Source organism: Sciurus carolinensis, chromosome 12 (genome assembly GCF_902686445.1).
Source record: "Sciurus carolinensis chromosome 12, mSciCar1.2, whole genome shotgun sequence".
NCBI lineage: Eukaryota > Metazoa > Chordata > Mammalia > Rodentia > Sciuridae > Sciurus > Sciurus carolinensis.
Genome location: NC_062224.1, coordinates 49,659,904 through 49,680,411, shown reverse-complemented (window position 1 = coordinate 49,680,411; position 20,508 = coordinate 49,659,904). Strand labels below are relative to the sequence as shown.

At 40.0% G+C, this 20,508-nt stretch overlaps 1 protein-coding gene and 1 non-coding gene across 2 annotated transcripts in view; both read right to left on the bottom strand.

Moving 5' to 3' along the window:
- Positions 1-20,508, bottom strand: part of Fam107b (family with sequence similarity 107 member B) — a 204,500-nt gene that overhangs the window by 128,195 nt on the left and 55,797 nt on the right. The gene's annotated exons all lie outside the window — the stretch shown is intronic.
- Positions 7,105-7,175, bottom strand: Trnag-ccc (transfer RNA glycine (anticodon CCC)). The gene has a single exon. It is a non-coding gene; the product is annotated as a tRNA-Gly (tRNA).

The window sequence follows — 20,508 nt, the reverse complement described above, 5'->3', positions numbered from 1 at the left end:
GGGGAATGGAGGGGGCAAAACTGATGGCTTCTGTCAATGACTACCTGTATTAATGACTGCCCATATTGATAAATCTACAGATCCCATATGTAGATTATGTCATAGATCACAAATGAGTGACAAGAGAAAAATCATGACTCTGTAGTTACTTACAGCATCTAGTTCTATCCTTAGGCACTCTATAAACATGTGTTGAATGAATGAGAAAATAAGTGAATGAATTTTGTTTAAAAGTAAAATGTTCTCCTTAGAAATCTTTCCCTAAAACTGAAGCTCCAGGAAGTGGAGCATTGCCCAGCATTACAGAGCATAGTGTTTCATACCCCGAAAGACAATGCAGTCAGAGAAGAAAGGTGTGTCCTAGTCCATTCAGGTTGCTTAACAAAATACTATAGACTGGTGGTTCTTAAACAACAGAAATTTATGTCTCACAGTTCTACAGTCTGGGAAGTACAAGATCAAAACAGGCAACTTTGATGGCTAATGAGGGCCCACTTCCTTGTTCACAGGTGGTGCCTTCTCACCTTAATCTTGCCTGATAGAAGGAATAAATGAATTCCTGGAAACTCTTTTATAAAAAGGCATTAATCTCATTCATGAACACTCTGCCCTCTGGACCTAATTGCCTGCCAAAGTCCCTACCCCCCTAATACTATCACCTTGGGGGTTAGCATTTCAACATACAAATTTTGTAGGACACAAATATTCAGACCATAGATAGCATTATGCCACAAGAATTTCATAAATACAGTGTGAATGAAAGAATATGGTTATTTGTTGAAAATTGGGCACCATTTTTTATTCGGTCTCCACATTTGTTCAAAACATTAGTAATGCCTCCTCTCTAATACCTCTCCATATATAATACCATGTCTAGCACATAATTTTATTTGACTCCTTCAATAATTTTGTGTGGTGGGCAGAGAAACTCCCCCCAGTTTCCACATGAGAAATCTGGGCCTCACAGCCACACAAAGATAGGCAAGGCCAGATCCTCCACCAACCATCAAAGGAGCAGAGTGAGTTTCCAGTTGATTTCTCTTGCTCCCTCAAAGATCAGGCAGGGAGATCAGAAAATAGGGAAGGAAGAGAGGTGTGGCCAAAAGCCACAAACTGCCCTAGGATGAACACTTCCTTGGAGCATTCCTAAGAATCCTGGAGAAGAAACTTTCTGAGTTCCAGGTTCCATACCCTGATCAATCTCCCCTTCAGAACTTATTTCAAGTCCTGGCATTTGTGGAAGCTGCAATTATGTCTGTGGGCAGAAGTCACAGCCCTAGGCAATGACACCCAACAATTCTTTTGGTTTCCTGTAGAACCTTCCAGAATGCATAAAAACTTGGTGGTGGATTTTTTTTGGTAATCCTAAATTGTTCTAGTCCTCACTGAAGCCGAAGCTGTGGTGAAATTTAGACTCCAATTCTGGCACCCAAACACTTCTCCCCAATCTCAAGTTGACATAAAGTACAATTTATAAATTGTCCAAATGAACTTAAAGTATGGTCTGAATTCACCCTAGGAGGAAATGCTAAACTTGGATTTTTCAATGTCAACTAAGGGAATGGAAGGACTGTGCTGGGAGGCAGTGACCCATTGTCTAACATTCTCCTAGGCACCCCTGATGCACAGGGTCTTTGCTAAGTACATCTCTTACAACAACTTTTATTTTTAAATGTAATTTAAACTGTTATTTTTAAATGTAATCATGTTGACTCTTTCAATTATAGTCATGTCATGTAAATCTGTGCTTTTCAGGAATGTCAGCAAGCTTTGTGCTCAAAACACCTAGCAAAGCCTCATGGAGAGTATTAAGGATTTCCTTGGATCACTATATAGCTCTCATCTTTCAGGCTATCACCAAGAAAAGAATAAATAATGTTCTTCCCACTAAGCCTCGTTAATCTCATTTCAGAAGAATTCTTTTTTGGGGGGTGGTGCTGGCGATTGAACACAGGGCCTTGTGCATGCTAGGCAAGCACTCTACCAACGGAGCTATATCCCCAGCTTAACCTCATTTTAGAAAGGCAATGTCACCTAATGAAAATGAGAAGACCCATATTCACCTCTAAAGTGATTATGTGCACCTGACCAAATTCATACTTCTCCTGGGCTTCATCTTCTCCCCAGCAAGACAGAGACACCAGCAGTTGTACATCCTCATTCGAAGCTTCCAGATCAAATAAAGGAGGAGGCATGAAAAGCATCCTGAGGTCTTTAGAATAACTGAAGGATCAACAACCTTATTATTTGGAAATAGATAACTACAAAGGTCAGAATATATTATTTGGCTTCACTCAGGCACTTTCATGCAAATACAAAACTGCACCACTGATGGAATTCTGTTGCCTTGCACACAGTGATCACTCAGCAAATATGTATTGTTCGTGGACCGAGTTCACCAGACAGACAATTTGAAGCATGCATGAACTACCCAGGAAAACTAGCAAGGGAAGGAGCAGGTGTGAGTGGAGGCGGAGAGGGTAGATGGGAGGGGTAGGTCACAATGAAGTGTGCCTGAGAGTTATCACCTTCCATTTTCATTCCCTTTCCACCTATAAATGTTTTTCTGTCCAATTTTTACTCCTGCATAGAACCTGATAGAGTTACTTCTGCACTGTGAATGTTGGGGTAACATATACATGCACACATGCACACATGTAGAAGCACACACATACAAATGCACATGTGCACAGTGGAACAAAAGTGAGCAAACTAAGTCTGAGAAAGGATTTCAAGTTGTTCGGCCTTTCGAGCCTCCTGTTAAAGCCTCTGGTCTCACTAACAGGGTACATGCCATTTGTTTTAGTGTCTCTTTTATGAGAGCTTCCAGAAAGGGAAGGGATGCTGATGGGAATCTGAGTGTGTGAACTTAAGCAATGGCGAGGTCCCTTTACAAGGAATTTACAAATGGAGTTTCCTTTCTCCAGACACCGCCCATTAGTCTGACCACCCTTCCCACCCACACCTTCCTGCCGGTTTGATGCTTCCCACAACCCCTGCTAACACACTCCAGATGTTCAAATTCATCAGTGCCCTTGGAACTCTTTCTGTTGGCCTTAACATGCCTACTGCTCTAAAGGAAGAAAGAGGTTACTGGGGTCGATTCTGGCCTTTAATCTAGAAAAGTAAGGTCATCCATTGTCAAGCATTCTTTCATTATGTGGGCAATGCCATTCATTCGATGAACATTGACTAAGCACAGAGAAGGACACTAATCATTACAACATGAAAAGTGCTAGGGTAGAGCTACAGGTAAGGTGCTCGCGAGTCCTGAGGAGGGACACCTCCTGGTCTGCAGGTGATGAGAGCTATAAGGTGATGAGAAGCACAAGGATGACTTTTCCAGGGAGATGGTATGTGCTAGGAAGGTGGAGGCAGTAGCATGCCTCTAGAGAATTGCCTATGGAAACAAAACCTCTGGTAATATTTTTCACTTTCAGTGTACCTTGCATCTCAGATACAGCACAACCCCAAGACTGTCCACGTGCCACTTCCTTCTCCCTATGCCTGTTGATAATTACATCAAAGGGCTTCTTTGGCTTTTGGCTTCCTGTTGGGTTCAGTCAGTGGGAACCACTAGCAGATCAGAGGGAAGGAGAAGACTTCCCTCTCACCTGCTCACACCTGCAGTCCCCGAAGGTCCAGACTTCCATCAAGGTAGTCTTCTCTAGGAAAGGCTCTTTTTTCCAGGTTCCTACTTCTGCTTCCTCCCTTCTTCCCTGGGGGCCTTGGAGTGGTAATAGCCCGTTCACTGTTACTAGTATCCCTGGTGGTTCCCCTACATCCCACTCATATTTTCATAAATAGTCTTTTGTTAAGCTTTCCTTGAATTATTCTAATTTGAGAGCATTTCCTGTTAGAACCTTGACTGATACAGCAAATAGCAAACACATCAGGGAGAGCAGGATACAACAGCTGTATAGAGACGCCAGTGATGGCAGTGAGGGTATCTGATTGATCGGTGCATTCATTCCACAGGCACGTATTGATGGCTGACTACATGAAAAACAGGATGGGAAAGGAAACCATCCTTTCTGGATTTTAGACAGTATGAGCTACAACACGCCTTGCTAAAGGTGAAACAATACATTTTAATTTGGGGTTTCAAAAATGTGATCTAGTAGCTTATGAACAATGGCAAAATGAGTAAGGTGCAATATGTACTCTCAGAGTTGACACTCTAGCTTACTCCCTCAAAGTCCATGTCACTAAAAGGAAAGAACAGATAGAGAAAGTCCAGGCAGGGTCAAGAAAGCATTCTACATTGTGCACTTCCACTGTGAATGAAGCTCCCTCATTTGCTGAGTGATGAATCTGCTACTTTGAGATAGTATGGAAGACTCTGTAACCAGGTAGTGAGATGAAAGTTCTATACAGAATATTGCATTTATTCTTTATGACAACTTCTGTGAAACAGGTATTATCCTCCTTGTCATGCAGAAGAGAAAATCGAGGCTTAGAACATTAAATAGATAGTAGTTGGCAGTATCTGAATTTGAACCTAAGTCTGTATCTAATGCCCATGCACGTAACTGTAACTATTCCCCCAAAGTATCTCTTCTGGAAGCAGGCAATTCACGGCCAAGACCAAACAGTGTTTGCCAAATATGAGTGAATTACGGGTTTGGAGGTAAAGAGTGATCCTGCAATTTTGTCTAATCTCTGTTATTATACGCACATAGTAAGAAATGGGTGGGGAAGCCACCTTTGGGATTCCTCTTTCCACATACTAAATCTGACATCAGCTAACAATTTGCCCTGGAATTAGAAAGGAGGGAGACAGCAAGTAAAACAGGATGCACCCCAGGGGCACAACCAGAGATTTGATTCTGGGGAAACTCTGCTCCTTTTTAATGATCTAGTGGGAAGGGTCATAAGGGTCACATTTGAAATTTAAGGTTGTTCTACTTGTGATTAGCCACACTAGGGCTGGGGGCAGGGCAACTTCACCATATGCTTTCTCTGTACTCAAGGAAACCACCCTAATCACACAAGAGGGGTTTTATGAGTGGCAAGCAATACAAATGACTGTAAATTTAGAGTGCCCCATAAATTCGGTAGAATTCAAATTTAAGACCCATTTGTACCCTCATTAAAAACTACCTTACTTTCCCCCTGTGCCAAAGTATCCATATGTCATGGCTTCTACCTGATTTGGATGATTAATTAGTCCATCTATGCTGTATGCAATTGCCCAACAAATGAAAGTGTAACTCTAAGCTTCAGATAGCCCAAGTCTGGTTTCAGGATGAATGTTGTCTTGTTGCAAAGGGCCTAGGTTATTCAATTAACTTCTCTGATCCTGTATGTGCCAAGTGAGAATAAAATGTGAGGCCAATGACTTTTATGGGCAATAACAAATAGAAGCAGTTCAGAGAGTTATAGATCTTAGAGCTAAAAACAACCTCGAGGGATCATTTAGTGCACGGGGACTATGAAAAGTCATACAAAAATCTCAGTGATGCTGTCAATCACTATCATTCACTATGGTCTTTTGCTGTTTTGGAGAAACCTAGCAAATCAATTCAGCCATAGTAAACAATGCTGAGAGCTGATATATTGGTGATTTAAGCTTTTTATCAAGTGTAATTCTAATCACCAGTCAGCATTGGTTTTCAAGTTTTTTATTTAAGTGCTTTTTATTTTATATATTTAAGGTATGCAACATGATGTTATGTGATACATATAAACAGTAAAATGGTTACCATAGTGAAGCAAATTAACATATCCATCATCCTATATAGTTGCCCATTTTTGTTTTTGTGGTAAGACCAGCTAAAATCTACTCATTTCATAGGAATCCAAAATATAGTACAATTTTGTTAACTATTGTCCTCACATTGCACTTTGCATCTCTAGAATTGTTCATCCTACATATCTGCTCTTTGTATACAGTACTGACCTAAATCTCCCTAGTTCCCCCAGTGATTACTATTTTATTCTCTGTGTATTTGACTTGTTTGTGTGTAAGGTCCACATGTACGTGAAGTCATGCAATATTTCTATTCTACATCACTTAGCACAATGTCCTCCTTGTTCATCCTTGTGGCAAATGTCAGGATCATTTTTAAGGTTGAATTACATTTCATGGTGGCATAGACCACAATTTCATTATCCATTCATCCATCAATGGACACAGGTTGCGCCTATATCTTGGCTATTGTGAATTATGCTCCAATGAACATTGAAGTACAGATGCCTTTACCAGGTGGTGATCTTATTTCCTTTGGGTATATGCCCAGCAGAGGGATTGCTGTAGGCTCTTTTAATTCAGTTAAAGCCTCCATACTAATTCCCACAATGGCTGCATCAATCTACATGCCATTAGACAGTGCACAATGATTCCCCTTTCTCCACAGCCTTGCCAACATTTGTTATCTCTTGACTTTTTGATAGCAGCCATCATAAAGGGTGTGAGGTGAAATCTCACAATGGTTCTGATTTGCATTTTCCTAATGATTAACAATGTTGAGCACCTTTTCATATACATGGTGGCCATTTTTATGTCTTCTCTGGAGAAATGCCTATTCAGGTCCCTTGCCCATTTTTAAAATGCATTATTTATTTTCTTGCTATTGAGTTACATGAGTTCTTTATAACTTTTTGATATTAACTCTTTACCAGATGTATGTCTTGAACACATTATTTTCCCAAGTTGTAGCTTGCAGTTTAATTTTTAAACTTGTTTCTTTGTGGTGCAGAAGTTTTAGTTCGATGCAATTCTGTTTGCTTACTTTTCCTTTATAGCCTAGGCCCAAAGTTCATTGCCAAGGTCAATGTCAAGGAACTTCCCCGCTATGATGTTCTCCAGGAATTTTGTTGTTTCAGGTCTTACATTTAGGTCTTTTATCCATTTTAGTTGATTTTTGTGTATGGTCTAAGATAAGGGTTCAATTTCAACCTTTTGCAAGTGAAAATCCTGTTTTCCCAAATTATTTATCAGAGAAAATATCCTTTCCTCGTTGCTTAATCTTGGTGCTCTTATCAAAAATGTGTTGACTTTATATGTTTAGATTCACTTCTGAATGCTCTTTTCTGCTCCACTGGTCTATGTATCTGTGTGTGTGTGTGTGTGTGTGTGTGTGTGTGTGTGTGTGTGTGTGTTGGTGCTGCTGGGGATTGAACCCAGGGCCTTGTGCATGGGAGGCAAGCACTCTACCAACTAAGCTATATCCCCAGCCCTATGTATCTGTTTTTACCGTGCAATTGTAATTACTAAAGCTTTGTAATATAATTTTAAATCAGGAAGTATTATGCTTCCAGCCTTGTTCTTTTTTTTCAAGACTGCTTTAGTTTGGGGGATTGTTTGAGGTTCCATATGAATTTTAGGATTGTTTTTTCTATTTCTGTGAATAAAGCCAGGATTTTGATAAGGATTGTTTTGAATTTGTATATTGCTTTGGGAGGTATGAACATTTTAACAATATTGATTCTTCTGATTCAAGAACAATTTATTTATGTCTTCTACAATGTCTTCCATGTCTGTTTTTTAGTTTTCAGTGTACAGATCTTTTAGTTCCTTGGTTCAATTTATTCCTAGGTATTTTTTATGCTTCCATAAATGGAATTATTTTCTTGATTTCTTTTTCAGGTTGATTGTTATTTGTGTAGAGAAATGCATTGATTTTTGTATGTTAGCTGTTTTGTGTCCTGAAACTTTGCTGAATTCATTTCTTAGTTCTAACAGTATGTGTGTGTGTGTGTGTGTGTGTGTGTGTGTGTGTGTGTTATCTTTGGAGAGTTTTAACATAAATGTTTCTGTCATCTGAAAATAGAGATACTTTTACTGCTTCTTTGCAGATTTGTATGCCTTTATTTATTTTTCTTGTCTGATTGCTCATTTATTTTGTTTTGTTTTGGTGCTGGAGATTAAATCCAGGGCTTTTACATGGTAAGCATGCACTCTACAGCTGAGCTACACTCTAGCACTCTGGTGGCTCTTGCTGGTATTTCCAGTACTATGCAGAGTAGGAGTGGTGAGAGTGAGTTCCCTTTTATTCCACTGGATCTTAGAGGAAAAGCTTTCATTTTTCTCCGTATGTTAGCTGTGGGTTTTCCATTAAGTAATCTTCATCATGTTGGGAAACATTCCTCCTATACCTAAACTGCTGAGTTATCAGTAAAATCCTTTTCGTCAAAGGCTTTTCAGTATCAACTGATATAATCATGTAGTTTTAAGGTTTCATTCTACTAATGTGATGTATCATGCTAATTGATTTGCATATATTAAACCAGGCTTCCATGTCAGCAATAAATCCTACTTGGTCAAATGTATAATCTTTTTGATGTGTTGTTGAATTCAATTAGTTTGTTAATATTTTATTGAAGATTTATGCATAAGCTTTCATCAAATGTATTGGCCTGTAGTTTTCCTTTCTTGTGATGTTTTAAGCTTAGGAATCGAGATGATGCTGGCCTCATAAAACTTGTTTGGAAGTATGCCCTCTAGCTCTATTTTTTTGAAGCATTTAACAAGTATTGGTGTTAATTCTTCTTTGACTCTTTGGCAGAATTCAGTCATGAGGCCATCTGGTCTTGAATCTTCTTACATACATTTACAATAACAAAATATCCTGCAATTTCAATGTCCCATAAACACACCTCAGCAAGGCACACATTTTAGGTGTTTCTGAATGTGGATTGCACCTGCCAACTCATCAGTCTGACTTCACCAAGAAGGTTGGACAGTGTACAGGCAACCCCAAGAGCCTTTGACTGTTCCCAGGAACACTGTGGTTCAATTCCAATGTTTTGTTTCTTTGGTGTTCCCAATGAGTTTGAAGGTCTTGCTGTTCTCTGTCCTATTTATTTTTGCCCTAGTCAAGAACATTGCCAATTCCCACTGCTCAACCAGGCCTAACAATTTTGTTCAGATAATTTCTGATAAACTGACAGTCTAGAGAAAGAAAGGGGTGGGGAGTCACAGGGAGAAAGAGTCACCAAAGAACATGGTCTTCAGCACAAAGCCTAGACAGGGAGCCAGTTCTAGGCTAAGGTCTCCAACTGAGGGTGTAGATTTGAAAGATGTAATTATCTCAGCCCCTTAAAAGGAGCTGGAAAAGGATACCTCATTCCCTCTGTCCCCTCATCAATTCAATGGCCAACTCTTCCTTTCTTCTCCTCTCCACTCTCAAGACCCCCAGCCCAACTTTCTCCAAACCTAACAGTCCCGGAAATGGCAGTGGTCAGCTCCTTCAGATTTACCATGGCCTGGAATCCACAATCATTTCCAGAGTAAATATCATGTGTTTTTGACATAATGCAGAGCTCTGTGTTTATGTAATTGGAAAGTTTGCCACGCTACCCAAGAAGTAACTGTAAGCCAAATTCAAATTTGGCTGCAATTTATAAACTACTATGTTCCAGAATCCATTTTTCTTCCTTTAAACAACAGCCTTAGAGGAATGGGGAGGGGGTAAATAGAAATAACCACTAGGACAAATGTGAAGGGGCCCTTGGAGTCTATCTTACCCCTCTGCTAAATGCATTGCCTGGTGGGCTTAGGTGTCAGCAGCCCTGTCTGTAGAGATCCTGACATTGGCCTTGATGTGCTCTGCCTGAATTGTTTCTATAATTTTGTACCTTTATCACTATGAGGTCATTGCCAAACATTGGCCCAGTCCCAATTCAGCTTTTGCTCTCAAAACACAAATACTGAGATTAAAAATAATATGTTTATACTTTTAACACACACAAATCACTTGTGCTATCATACTCCTAGACACCATAAATCATGGTGGCTTTGCTAGAAGAGAAGTATAAACCTATAGAACACAGTTTCCTGCATCTTTTAAATTCAGTGATTGAAGGCAAATTGAAAGTTACTTTAACAAAACGAGAAAGAAGTGACACAGGTAAGTTGGGCAGAGCTAATGCAAAACCAGGAGGACTATTAGAATACTTGTACCCTAGAGATTTTTAGAAACCATTTGCAAACCCTTAAGTTAACTCTCCAATATTTACTGCTTATTTTTATATGTGTATTGTACTGTATAATTTGAAAAGATATTTCCTATACATTATGTCATGTGACACACTTCGAGGAAAAAACTGTCATACACATTTTATACCTGGATCTATTAGCACTCTGTGTTAGTCAGCTTTCTGTTACTATAACAAATACCTGAGATAACAGACTTATAAAAGAAAAGGTTTATTCTGGCTTATACTTTTTGGGGACTCATTGCATTGGGCCTGTGGTGAGACAGCACATCATAGAAGAAACACACAGCAGAGCAGGGAGCAGCTCATCTCAGGGCCAGGAAGCCAAAAGAGAGATGGGGTGGGGTAGTAGGAGGGAGGGAGGAAGAGGTTAGGCTCTTACTACCTCTTCAAGTGCCTGCCCACAAATGACAAGAAGACTTCCCACTTGGTCCCGCCTCTTAAAGATTCCACCATGAGTGCCATAAGCCTTCAACACGTGGGGGCCACTCTAGATCTGAACTATAGCAGACTCAGAAAAGCCATGTGATTTGACCAAGATGGTGTAACTAATAGTCAACTCCAGACCTGTCTGATGTTTAATGTGGGGTTCATTCTGCTATATCCCTGCTGGCTCCTTACCTGATGTAAACTGGATGCTGTCTTTAGAAAAATACAACTTAGAAAGCATTGCCCTAAATTCCTTGAGGCTAAGACAGAAAAACAAATACCTTGTAGTACAAAGTAGGTGTGGTCACCATAAAGAGGCACATGCACATTTCCCTATACCATGGAGGGTCTGAGAAGGATGCAAGGAAAATCTTGTTGGCAGAATAAACTCTAGTTGGAGCATGGAGACTGGGCACACTGTGAGCAGGCTGAGAGGAGGCAGGGGTCCCCTGAAAACTAAAAGGATGGTGTGAGCAAAGGTAAGTATGTTACGCAGTAAAAACACTGCATGGCAGGTTCTGGTTGTAGAGGGAGCATCCGTAGAACAGAGAGAAATAGGCTGAACCAGGCTGTGCTAGTCAGTGTTCTATATCCTGTTGGCCTACTTCTCTGGAGAACAGAGAAATAGGCCAATGGGACATATCTGTAGATTAGATATAGACACAGACATTGATACGAAGAAAGAGACTTATTCTGAGGGATTGATTTACGAGATCATGGAGGCTGAGAAGTCCCATGACTGCCATCTTTGTAAGCTGCAGACCCAGGGAAGCTGTTGGTATAGGTCCAGCACAAGTCCCCGGAAGTAAGTACCAGGGGTTGACAGTGCAAATCCTGAACCAGGAGCACTGCTGCACCTGAGGGCAGGTGAAGGGGAGTGTTCCAGCTCCAGCAGACAGAATTTGTTCTTCCTCTGCCTTTTGGGTCTTTCCAGGCCCTCCACAGATGGGATGACGCCCTCCCACACTGGTGACAATGGTCTACTCTGTCTACTGACTCAAAGCTAATCCCTTCTGGAAACACCCTCACAGACATACCTAGGAATAGTGTTTTAGCAGCTCTCCTGGCATCCCCTAGCCTCAATGACACATCATTTTAAATTGACACATAAAATTAACCCTCACATATATCATATGAGAGGTTTTCTGTAGTGGGGATTGAACCCAGGGGTGCTCAAGCACTGAGCCACATCCGCGGTCCTTTTTTATTTTTATTTTGAGACAGGATCTTGCTGAGTTACTGAGGGCCTCACTAAATTGCTGAGGATGGCCTTGAACTTGCCATCCTCCTGCCTCAGCCTCCTGAGTCGCTGGGATTACAGGCATGTGCCACCACACCCTGCTCATACAGCATTTGAGAGTCATGGTAAGGATTTTTACTTAATTGCAAAGCAGTGGGAAGCCTGTGATGAAGCAAAAGGTTGCCCATCCTGAAGGTTAATCTCTGCATCTGAGTAGGGGCTGCATTGGCATGTGGCAAGCCTGCAAGTGGATGGGACAGTGAAGAGTCTTTAAAAAAAAAAGCAAAAGTGACAACTGTGATAAGGAAAGAGTAGCTGACAAATTGAGGGCAGGCATAATCCAGGAGAAAATCAGCAGAGTTGAGGAAAGACTATTCCTTGAAAGTAAGTCATTTCTTTGGGCAATTTATGGATCTTGAGAATAACAATGTCACAATGCCTGCCATGAAGTGGGGCATCTTCTAGGACACCTTGGGGGTGGAGAGAGCACTTGGCTCCCAAACTTATAATTTTTGAAATAAAAAAAAAGGCGGGGCTGGGGTTGTGGCTTAGTGGTAGAGCACTTGCCTAGCACACATGAGGTACTGGGTTCCATCCTCAGCACCGCATAATAAATAAATTAATTAAATAAAGGTATTGTGTCCATCTACAACTAAAAATTTTTTTTTATAAAATGGAATGGAGGGTTTATTTCCATATGGAAGCCTTGAGAGCATTTCAGTATTTGCATAGAATTTAAAGCAGGGAGCATGAGTAGTGACGACATCAAAAAGAGATCTAATAAAAAGATGAATGCACTGATTCCAAAGTGACAAGAAGAATGTGGGGTTTGGGAAGTTAAAACAATCCAGACTGTGCTCATCTCTGTATCCCAAGCTAGATCCGTGATGTGCACACTGCTGCGGAGCCCAGGGCACCCATCTTCTGCCATAAACAACAATGGCACCCTCCTTCCCAGATGTTGTAACAGACTAAATAACCATTTTCCATTGGCAACTCTGACAGCCAAAGCTATTTGAAATCATACCAGCTCTAGATGAACTACAGGCCTGGCTGGTCCCTTGGATACAAACTGCAAGAGGAAAATCATGACAATAGTGTGAGCACCAAAGTTGAGCTGTGTTCACTGAAAAATGTCACTGGGTTTACTGGAAGCCACAGGTCAGTGACCAGCATGTGGGGCACGCACACATCATACCTCAATCCTGACGTGGCTTCCAGGATGCTTTGAATCAGCAAGAGGTTTGTCCTGAGGCTGGACAAGGATCAGAGGTGAAATCCAGTTGTTTTCCTTGGAAAATTCTCTCTCTGCTGCTCCTTACTATGGAAGCACTGAGTTCATCCTTTTTTAAACCACTACTATTAAAACATTGTTTTATGTCCTGATTTTACCTCATGTTCCCTGACATTGTGCTAATACTTAATTCCTTCTAATAAATTTATATTTTAAAAGATTAATGCCAGCAAGGCATGGTGGCACACACCTGCAATCCCAGCTACTTGGGAGGCTCAGTCGGGAGGATCACAAGATCTGGGTCAGCTTGGGCAACTTAGCCAGACCCTGTCTCAAAATATATTAGATGTAGCTCAGTGATAGTGCAGCCCTGGGTTCAGTCCCCAATACTGGAGTGGGGGAAGAAATCTTAGTGCCAAGTAAACCTTTTCACTTTAAGCTTTAAGTAGTCATAATGGGTCCAATAATATCTACATATCTATCACAGAATCCTGAGTATGAGAACTAAAAGATGGTCAAGGCCATCTAATCCAACCATCTAATGCCACACAACAGGACACAGAAGAGAAAGATGGCATGACTACAGCCAGGCAAGACTTTTTCCAACAATGAGGGATGGGAAAGGGAAGGGTGAGGTGTCAGACCTGTGATCTTTGGGAACACTAGACCACTGAAATATTTATCCTTCTGTGGGTCTTTGAGATGAACAAGGGTGGTTCTTGAACCCTGAAAAGAAGCTGAAGAGACTGATTCCTTAGTCAATCAGACTGACTTCTTAGAAAACAAAATATTAATGAAAGCAATTGTCACAACATTAGCAGTATTTGAAAACAAACTTTCAGCAGTTCAGGATTCCTACTGCTGGCAATAGCTGCCCACTGGAAAAAAAAATTGTAGAAATAAAAATTCTTATATTTTTTTCTTTTCAAACATAGAATAGAGAATACATTGATAAGTAAGTGCATGATAAATTGTTCAACAAACAATGCATGAAATGCAATGCATTTCATAAAAAAATTTTTTTTTGCAGGGCTGGGGACTGAACCCATTATGAAATATTCTTAAAGAAGAACACATGATTTCCTTATGCTCATATACAATATCATTTATGTAAGTATTGTATGTGTTTGTGTGCATCTAAAGACTTAGTTTCACCATTTTCCCTAGGCCAGATGTGATTCAATTAGCCTTCTGTTGGAATATGGTTGCTCCTTCTTTAAGTTTTTGATCAATGATCAAAACTAGCCTTTTGATAGTGACACTTGGACTCATTTCTAAGTCTTCCTGGAGTCATGATGAAAGGTAGTGATCAGTCGTACGTCAGTAAACAGTGAGGGAAAGCTTCCAGCTGTCACACCTACATCAGGACTTGATATCAAACTGGGTCTTCAAGTCTTCTTTTTTTTCAGATATGCTGCCCTAATTCTTTTTAAGGCTGCTACTAGGGAGCAGCTGAGCAGCACAGACTACAATTTCTCCTCCTTCCCAGGTTCAGTAGCAACTGAAATGGTCGATCATGATGGTTTTAAAACAAAGGTGGTTTTTGTTTTGTTTTGTTTTAGAACTGAGTTATATCCCCATCTCTTTTGATTTTCTGTTTTGAGACAGGGTTTCACTAAGTTGCTCCAGCTGACCTGGAATTTGCCTGCCTCAAACTTTTGCAAAAGAAAAAAAAAAATTAAAATGGGCACATCTGAAGTAAAGTCAAAATAGTACAGCCTCCACAAAGAGAGAAAATATTTGCAAAACATATATCTGATGAGACTGATGTGTAGAATATATAAAGAACTCCTACAACTCAACAAGAACAACAACAAAACCAATTTAAACTAAACAAAGGAGTTGAATAGACTTTTAATCACGGAAGACATACAACCAACCAACAAGCACATGAAAAGATGTGCAACATCACTAATCATTATGAAAAAGAAAATAAAAACCACAATGACACTTCACACCCATTATATTGACAACTATTTTAAAAAAAAACAGAAAATAACAACTTTTGGTGAGGATGTAGAAAAACTCCAATACTCATGCATTGCTGCTGAAAATGTAAAATGGTGCATCTACTAGGCAAAATGGTATTCAAGTTCCTCAAAAGTATTAAACATTGAACTACCATACAATCCAGCAATTTCAATGCTGGGTATATATCCAAAAGAATAGGAAGCAGGGTCTCCAACAGACATTTGTATGCCCATGTCCATAGCAGCATTATTCACAATAGCCTAAAGGTGAAAATAATCTAAATGTCCATTGATGGAAAAATGGATTTAAAAATATGACACACATGTGCGTGCGTGTGCACGCGTGTGCACACACACACACACACACACACACATACACACACAGAAGAATATGATTCTACCTTTAAAAAAAAAGAAGAAAATTCTGAGTTATTCCATAATATGAATGAAACTTGAAGACATACTATTAAGGTGAAATAAGAGTCACAGAAAGGACAAATACGGTACAATCCTAGTCATACAAGATACCTAGAGTAGTCACACTCATAGAGACAGAGATAGAAGAGTGGGCTGGAGGGTGGGACAGAGGGTGTAACAGGTATAGTTTCGGTTTGGGATGATGAAGTTCTGGAGACGGATGGTGGAGATGGGTGCACAACACTGGAATGTCTTTGATGCTACTGAACTGTACACTTACAAGGTTAAAATGATAACCTGGTAGGTTGTGCCTGTTTTACCCATACACACACGTGCACGCGCGCATGAACACCAACACAGAGATTTTAAGTGGTCTGGCTCTTGTTCATCCGTAGCCACCTCCTAAGTGAGTTCACAAGCGCCCTGCCTTTCGCCTACTTCCCATGAACTGTTTTCACAATGGCATTCTCCTCTAGATCGAGGTCAGGAGAGAAGACTGGATCATCACCCTCAGCAGTCAGAATTTGTGCTTCCAGATACTTCCCTGAGAGCCCTAGTGGGCACCGTGTCACCAGGAACACAAGGAATCATGATCCCCTGGTAGGATGTCCCAAGACTGAAGTGAAGTAAATCCCTTCCAGAGGAGGGGGCTCTGCTCACTCCTCCAGTCAGTTTCTCCCTGGCATCTATTTTAACTTGGAAGACTGGTTTCCAGGAATAATGCCCCTCTGAAGGTTGGGACATCTGAGAAAGATTAAGGAGCCACATTAGCACCTTGAGTGGGGGCATCCAAGTCTTTAGTCTCCTTTTCTTTCTCCTTCTTCACTGTATTAATATCTCTTTACTTTTTCTACCCATAAACATGGCTTCCTCTTCCTACCCCCACTTTATCATGCTGGTGAATATACATATATTTGGGAATTTTTAAAAGTACTTTAAAGAAAGTCTCTCAATGAATCCCAGCTTTTAGTAGAGACAGAAAGCTTATGAGGGAAAATAACTGCAAATGCAGACCAGGCTGTGGAAGGCACAGCACATGCTAACAACCACAAATAGCACAGCCATCGGTCCCTAGCATTGCAGATAAATGCTTCCCACCCAGGCATTGTCTCCACCCTCTCCCTTCATTTCTGGCCTTGATGTTGCTCTGAATGACAGCCCAGTTTCCTCACTTCAGGAAGTTTGAACCCCAGATCAACCTGGCCATTTCCTTGGCTCATGACTCATGTGCATTTGAGATGACATCAGCAAAAAGGGCACACTGGGGTGTTCCCCACTTAGGATCCATGAGGCTGACTTTCCTGGGCAAACATCCTTTGAGACCACCAGGAAAGCAACTGTGCAGTCTGGCCACTTTTGAGCATCTCAGTCCTGGAAGTATATTTGAAGAACAATGTTGGTAAGTTGATCTTTACTAACATTAACAACTTCAAGTCTGCCAAAGACACCATTAAGAAGAAAAGACAAGCCACAGACTGGGAACAAAGCACATAGCTGATAAAAGTCTGGTATTTGAAATAAACAAAGAACTCTTAAAATGTAACAATAAGAAAACAAACAATTCAATTTAAGAATGGGCAAAAGACTGAATAGATACTTCATGAAATAAAATATGCAGATGGCAAATAAGTATGTGAAAAGTTGCTCAGCATCATGTCATTAGGGAACCAAATTAAAACAATAATGAGTCACTAATACACACCTATTATAAAGACTAAAATCCAAGACACTGTTAACACAACACTGTCAAGAATGTGGATCAATAGGCATGCTCATTCATGGTGGGAATGGAAAATGGTACAGTCACTTTGGAAAATAGTTTGGCCATATCTTACAAAGTTAAACATATTCTTACCATAGAGTCCATCAACTGTACTCCTAAATATTTACTTAAATCAGTGGAAATTTATATCTGCACAAAAACCTGCCCCGGGAAGATTATAGAAATTTTATTCATAATTGCTAAAACTTTGAATCTAAAAAGATGACTTCAATAAATGGAATGATAAACAAACTGTGGTACATTCGAATGGTGGGATATTTCTCAGGTATTTTTTAAATGGGGGGAAGAAAGAGCTATCAAGCAATGAAAAGACTATGGAAAAACCCTAAGGGCATATTGAAAAGTAAAAGAAGCCAATCTAAAAGGCTACATGTTGTATAATTCCAACTACAGTCATGCGTGCCTTAATGACAGGATACATTCTGAGAAATCGTCATCAGATGCTGTCATCACCGTGAGAACACTATAGTGTATACTCACACAAACCCAGATGGTACAGTCCACTACACACCTGGGACATATGGTACACAGCTTATTGTTCCTAGGCTACAAACCTGTACAGCATGTTACAGTGGGTGGCAACTATAATACAATGGTAACTATTTGTGCATCAAAACATAGAAAAGGTACAGTAAGAATAGGTATGAAAGTATAAATGGCACACCTGTATAGGACCCTTGCCATGAGGACCCTTGCAGGACTGGGCATTGCTGGGTGAGTTAAAAAGTGTGAGTGGGAGGTCCAGGAAATTACTGTGCCCCAGTGTAGAATATTTTTTTAATATGAAAAGATGTATCTTTGAACAAAAGCACACATAAAACAAGGTTTTGTATTACCTGCTAATGAAATCAGAGGCTTACAGGAATGTAACTTATTATTAGGTTGTTGTTTCAATATTGGTTAGGTCTGTGTTCAACATGACTGTCATTGAACAAAAGGAACATACACAATCATACTGTACTTAAAGGAAGTGAGAGCCCACATTTGATTCAGCTTTCTTATTAGCTAACAGTGTAGAATATTTTTAAATTAATTTTTAAAAAAATTTTTTTAATGTTTTTGTTAAAATGTAAGACACACACATCAGCCTAGGCCTCCACAGGCTCGGGACCATCAATATCACAGTCTTCCACTTCCACTTCTTGTCCCACTGGAAGGTCTTTAAGGCCAATGACACACATGGAGCTGTCACCTCCTGTAATAACAATGACTTCTGCAATCCCTCCTGAAGGAACTGCCTAAGGCTCTTCTTGAGAGGTGTCATTCTTTTCAGAAATATGTCTATGGTGGTCATACACTCTGTGGTGACATCATCCCAAGCCCAAGCAAGGTTCTTGATACAGTCGTAGATGATGTAATCCTTCTAGAATTGCATCAGATTCTTTTTAGGGTCTTCCTCAGTTGCAGCAAGAACCTGGGCAAAGGTTCTCCACAGCTATCAGGCCTCAAAAGCGTCATTTGAGTAGAAGTGGGTGTTTGGAGGGAGTAAAAAACAACTTTGTCATTGGGATAAAGTTCATAAATAAAAGCAAGATGTACAAGAGCATTATCAATAATAAACAACATCTTGAGAAATATATTATTTTCCAGAAAGTATTTCTCCATTTCTCTGACACACCAATTCAGGAGGGCATATTGGAAGAAGAACTGGGTCATCCCTGACTTCTTTTTGCTCCATTGGCAGTTGTGCTTATTGATATGCTTGAGGGGCCTGGATTTTTCACTGTGACTGATCACAAAGTATTTCAATTTGTAGCCAGCAACACTGCCTCCAAGCAAGACGATTATCTTGTTTTTAAAAACCTTGAAGCCTGGCATCAACTTGGCCTCCTTATGGATGAAAGACCTTTCAGACACAGTTTACAGAATAAGGAGGTTTCATTCATATTGAAGATCTGTTCTGCAAGTGATTTCTCTCCACAATCAGTTTATCTGAAGTTTCCAAAAATTCTTCAGCTCCCTTCACATCAGCACTCGCAGACTCAGCACTCACTTTCATATCCTGTCATGAATGATGATTCTGGAATTGCTTAAAGTACCCGGAATCAGCAGGAAATTCAACATCATGGCTGGATCTAGTTATTTCCTTCAACATCGTGAACAACCTTTTCTCTTTGACTGGAAACTTCATGGTGCCAAGAGGGAACGCTTCAGTGTCTGGTCTATAATTCAGGTCATTAGAAGTTTCTCCATTTCTAATACAGGACCTACTCTAATTTTTGTAAGTCTTGTTTCCTTCAACAAAGCAGATCCATTAACAGTTTCCATCAGCTTGTTCTCATGCTGTGAGGACGGGTGTGGTGGCACACATTTTTAATCCCATTGGTTTGGGAAGCTGAGGCAGGAGGATACTGAGTTCAAGGCCACTCTCAGCAATTTAGCAAGGCCCTAAGCAACTTAGGGACACCCTGTCTTAAAATAAAAAATTGTAAAAAAGGGCTGTGGATGTGGCTTAGTGGTAAAGCACCACTGGGTTTAATCCCTGGTACCAAAAGATAAATAAATAAATAATTTTTAAAGAACGACTGTCGTTTAGATGGGATAGACCGGGGAGCAACAACCATCACTAATTTTCCATCTGCATAGTCCTCCATTTTATTTTCATTTCCAGGTCAATTGCTCAGTGTGGACTCTTACTAGCCATCTTAGCAGTGGATATTGTATGCTTAGAGGCCATGATGAACAAAATAACATGAGATTAAACCATATGTAAGAGGAAATGAAGCAGTCGAGAAATGAGGTAAACATAAGACTAAGATGTATGAAATTGTTGCCAGAAGCACAGCATTCTGTGTTACCAAACTCTTTTAAAGTAGAAAGACTGCATATTAAAATCATAATTAGAAGTTTAGTGTAGTAAATACATAAACCAGTAGCACAGTCATTGATCATGTTATAAAGTAGCAAGTGTGGGCCATAATCATATGTGTTTTACTTTTACACAACTGGTGTGCAGTAGGTTTATTTACACCAGTGCCCTCACAAGCAAGTGAGGAACACATTTTCCAATGACATTATAATGTCTGTGATGCCACTAGGCACTAGGAATTTTTTTAGCTCCATTATAATCTTAGGGGACCACTGTCACATTTGGCATCCATTGTTAACTGAAATATCATTATATGGTACATGACTGTATATGACATTCTGGAAAAGTCAAAACTATGGAGTCAGTAAAAAGATGGCAGTTGCCAAGGGAATGGGGTAAGAAAAAAAAAGAATGAAATTGTTGAAGCACAGGAGAATTGGGGTCAGTGCAAGTGCTCTGGATGATCTGTAATGGTGGACACATGTCATTGTGTATTTGTCTAAACCCACAGACTCTACAACACCAAGGGTGATGTAAAAACTATGGTCCTCAGTTAATAATAATAATGTCCTAGTAGTGGCTCTCATTATAGGAGCTCTAGGTAGTTTTTGCTTGATTTTTCTGTAAATCTAAATTGCTTTTTAAAAAATCTATGAATTTTTAAAAACATAATGAGAAATGTTT